General features: G+C 44.1%; 1 non-coding gene across 1 annotated transcript; it reads right to left on the bottom strand.

The window, feature by feature from the left end:
• Positions 1 to 212: 212 nt before the first annotated feature.
• Positions 213 to 2118, bottom strand: LOC123719378. Its single transcript, XR_006755434.1, has one exon. It is a non-coding gene; the product is annotated as a small subunit ribosomal RNA (ribosomal RNA).
• Positions 2119 to 5000: the final 2882 nt, after the last annotated feature.

Raw genomic sequence — 5000 nt, 5'->3', positions numbered from 1 at the left:
TTGTACACAAAAATTAAAATATTATTTCAAAGTATCAATAGGCGATAGCGAACGCTAATCAAAGCGTGTCGCAACGCACACGTCGCGAATCGACGAGAGAGAGTCAACCGTCTCGGATTCGATTTTGATTCGTATCATTCACGTGTTTTTTGTATTTTTTTCTTTTTTTGCGAGTCTTTGACAACAACAAAACAAAAAGAAAAAACCAACGTTAATGATCCTTCCGCAGGTTCCCCTACGGAAACCTTGTTACGACTTTTACTTCCTCTAAATGATCAAGTTTGGTCAACTTCCCAGCAACGCCGACGGCCGTGAGGCCACCGCGTGTCGGTCCGAAGACCTCACTAAATCATTCAATCGGTAGTAGCGACGGGCGGTGTGTACAAAGGGCAGGGACGTAATCAACGCGAGCTTATGACTCGCGCTTACTAGGAATTCCTCGTTTATGGGGGATAATTGCAAACCCCAATCCCCAGCACGAAGGAGTTTCAACGGGTTGCCCGGGCCTCTAGGCCAGGGAGAACATGTTGATTCCTTCAGTGTAGCGCGCGTGCGGCCCAGGACATCTAAGGGCATCACAGACCTGTTATTGCTCAATCTCGTGCGGCTCGAAGCCGCCGGTCCCTCTAAGAAGAATTTTAATACGTCGCCAGTGAGTTGCGCTCCCCGAGAGTCGCGCACACCTTGAATGACGACGCCTATTTAGCAGGCTAGAGTCTCGTTCGTTACCGGAATTAACCAGACAAATCGCTCCACCAACTAAGAACGGCCATGCACCACCACCCACCGAATCAAGAAAGAGCTGTTAATCTGTCAATCCTTCCGGTGTCCGGGCCTGGTGAGATTTCCCGTGTTGAGTCAAATTAAGCCGCAGGCTCCACTCCTGGTGGTGCCCTTCCGTCAATTCCTTTAAGTTTCAGCTTTGCAACCATACTCCCCCCGGAGTCCAAAATCTTTGGTTTCCCGGAAGCTGCCCGCCGAGCCATTGTAGTAACGTCGGCGGATCGCTAGATGACATATTTACGGTTAGAACTAGGGCGGTATCTAATCGCCTTCGAACCTCTAACTTTCGTTCTTGATTGATGAAAACACCTTTGGCAAATGCTTTCGCTGATGTTCGTCTTGCGACGATCCAAGAATTTCACCTCTAACGTCGCAATACGAATGCCCCCAGTTATCCCTATTAATCATTACCTCGGAGTTCTGAAAACCAACAAAATAGAACCGAGATCATATTCTATTATTCCATGCACGAAATATTCAAGCGGCATTTTGAGCCCGCTTTGAGCACTCTAATTTGTTCAAAGTAAAATTGTCGGCCCACCTCGACACTCACCGAAGAGCACCGCGATAGGATTTTGATATTGAACCGGCGTTTTACCGCCGGCTCACCGACGATATGCTCCGCAGACGTGTCAGTATCACCGCGGATGCGGTGCACCGACAGCGCGGCGCACAAATGCAACTACGAGCTTTTTAACCGCAACAATTTTAGTATACGCTATTGGAGCTGGAATTACCGCGGCTGCTGGCACCAGACTTGCCCTCCAATTGTTCCTCGTTAAAATATTTAAAGTGTACTCATTCCGATTACGAGGCCTCGTAAGAGTCCCGTATCGTTATTTTTCGTCACTACCTCCCCGTGCCGGGAGTGGGTAATTTGCGCGCCTGCTGCCTTCCTTGGATGTGGTAGCCGTTTCTCAGGCTCCCTCTCCGGAATCGAACCCTGATTCCCCGTTACCCGTGACAACCATGGTAGTCGCAGAAACTACCATCGAAAGTTGATAAGGCAGACATTTGAAAGATGCGTCGCCGGTACTGGACCGTGCGATCGGCAAAAGTTATCCAGATTCATCAAAATTAACGACTTCGGACGCATGGCCCTCCGCCGATTGGTTTTGATCTAATAAAAGCACTCATCCCATCACTGGTCAGAGTTCTGATTGCATGTATTAGCTCTAGAATTACCACAGTTATCCAAGTAACTGAGTAAGATCTAAGGAACCAAAACTGATATATTGAGCCATTCGCGGTATCGCCTTAATACGGCTTGCACTGAGACATGCATGGCTTAATCTTTGAGACAAGCATATAACTACTGGCAGGATCAACCAGGGAGCTGCTTACGCAAACGACACGCCTACACCGCGGTCACGCGGCTTCGGCGAGCCGCTGGCTCGGCGGCGTCGAGGGGCGCGCGCTTGCGCGCGCGCCTTCTCGACACGCGTGAACGTAACGCGTCGAATTTGCACGCGACGCGACGTTCGCGCTTCATATCGATAGACTAACTTTGACCGGTCTACGAGCGGCCGTCCCGTCACGATCTCGCAACGAGGTGATGTACAACGATGCTCGACCACTGTGAGGGACATAAAACTGCAACGAACACGACCCCGCGGGCGGGAATCGATGTTGTGACAATTTGAAAATTGAACATTCATCTAAACGCAACTTCTCAATTTTTATTCAATACGTTATTGTAAACATATTAAAACTCGGCTGGCAATTACATGCGCACACACACGCATGATTCGCACTAGATACGATCAACGCCCGGAGCTTGAGGGATAAATTCCAACACGACGCTGCGCACACCGTTTCGACGATGGGCGCGTGTGCGTCCTCTTTTATACATTCTTTCCATATACGGTCGCCGTGGCGACCGCGCACGTGTCGAACACGCTAGGCGCCCTGCGTTGAGGTGTGCCTAGAAGCGTATTCTTTTAACATCACAGATAACACCGGGGGAGACGGTCCCAAATCTTGGTCGATTGGTAACATCACCATACGGTCTGCGAACGCGGTGCTATAATATAATTTTATATTATATTATATAAAATATGAGGAGGAGTAGTATGTATATTCTTTGTTATTTTGTGTTGACACAAGAGAGATATATAAAATGTACTATACACCACACACACAGAGAGAGAGAGAGCTGGGAAAGATCTCGGCGGTCTCGCATTCGAAATACGAATTTGATATAATTTCCTCCGAAAATCCATACCCATATCTATATCATCCATGCGCGAATATATGTATATAATATTCTCACACTTCGCACAAACACAAAAACAAGAACACATTCTCTCTCGTCCGTCGTTCGTGTCTATTTGAGACGAACGACGCGCGGCAACGAGAACGAGTCGACGCTGTGCGCACGACTGTTTCGCTCCACATCTATACCGAGAGCAATAGTCCGCGTCGGCATTGGAGCGGACGTCGAATGTTTCTCGTAGAGCGAGCGAGAGAGAGACGATTTTTCATTTTATTATGTATGTGTATTGGCGTGCAGTAGTAGCACGTAGTAGTACTAGTAGTAGTAGTAGTAGTAGTAAAAAAATATTATTATTTATTTTATTGACTGATATGATTTTGTTTGTTTTCTTTTTTTTGCATAGACATTTGTATTGATAGATATGTTTCTCGTTGAAGCTCGCAGCACACGCTCAGAGAAATGGCAATGTGGGTTTATTTGAAGAAAAGAAAAAACAAAAAAAACAATTATATTTATTAATAATATGTATGTATGTATGTATGTATGTATGTATGTATGTATGTATGTATAATAATGAATTATAATAATTATTCCGATGCAACGTCAGAGGAAAATGTTTCTCGTACAGGTGCGGCGCGCGACGGCCGGCCGCTCGACAGTTTCGCGCCGAATGTTTCTCGTTGAAGCTCGCAGCACACGCTCAGAGAAATGGCAATGTGGGTTTATTTGAAGAAAAGAAAAAACAATTATATTTATTAATAATATGTATGTATGTATGTATGTATGTATGTATAATAATGAATTATAATAATTATTCCGATGCAACGTCAGAGGAAAATGTTTCTCGTACAGGTGCGGCGCGCGACGGCCGGCCGCTCGACAGTTTCGCGCCGAATGTTTCTCGTTGAAGCTCGCAGCACACGCTCAGAGAAATGGCAATGTGGGTTTATTTGAAGAAAAGAAAAAACAAAAAAAACAATTATATTTATTAATAATATGTATGTATGTATGTATGTATGTATGTATGTATGTATAATAATGAATTATAATAATTATTCCGATGCAACGTCAGAGGAAAATGTTTCTCGTACAGGTGCGGCGCGCGACGGCCGGCCGCTCGACAGTTTCGCGCCGAATGTTTCTCGTTGAAGCTCGCAGCACACGCTCAGAGAAATGGCAATGTGGGTTTATTTGAAGAAAAGAAAAAACAAAAAAAACAATTATATTTATTAATAATATGTATGTATGTATGTATGTATGTATGTATGTATGTATAGTAATGAATTATAATAATTATTCCGATGCAACGTCAGAGGAAAATGTTTCTCGTACAGGTGCGGCGCGCGACGGCCGGCCGCTCGACAGTTTCGCGCCGAATGTTTCTCGTTGAAGCTCGCAGCACACGCTCAGAGAAATGGCAATGTGGGTTTATTTGAAAAAAAAAAAAAAAAAAAAAAAAACAATTAATTTATTAATAATATGTATGTATGTATGTATGTATGTATGTATGTATAATAATGAATTATAATAATTATTCCGATGCAACGTCAGAGGAAAATGTTTCTCGTACAGGTGCGGCGCGCGACGGCCGGCCGCTCGACAGTTTCGCGCCGAATGTTTCTCGTTGAAGCTCGCAGCACACGCTCAGAGAAATGGCAATGTGGGTTTATTTGAAGAAAAGAAAAAACAAAAAAAACAATTATATTTATTAATAATATGTATGTATGTATGTATGTATGTATGTATGTATGTATGTATGTATGTATGTATAGTAATGAATTATAATAATTATTCCGATGCAACGTCAGAGGAAAATGTTTCTCGTACAGGTGCGGCGCGCGACGGCCGGCCGCTCGACAGTTTCGCGCCGAATGTTTCTCGTTGAAGCTCGCAGCACACGCTCAGAGAAATGGCAATGTGGGTTTATTTGAAGAAAAAAAAAAAAAAAAAAAAAAAAAATTAATTTATTAATAATATGTATGTATGTATGTATGTATGTATG

The sequence above is a fragment of the Pieris brassicae genome, unplaced genomic scaffold, assembly GCF_905147105.1.
Source record: "Pieris brassicae unplaced genomic scaffold, ilPieBrab1.1, whole genome shotgun sequence".
NCBI classification, from domain to species: domain Eukaryota; kingdom Metazoa; phylum Arthropoda; class Insecta; order Lepidoptera; family Pieridae; genus Pieris; species Pieris brassicae.
The sequence above is the reverse complement of the archived record's forward strand: the minus strand, read 5'-3'. Positions and strand labels throughout refer to the sequence as shown.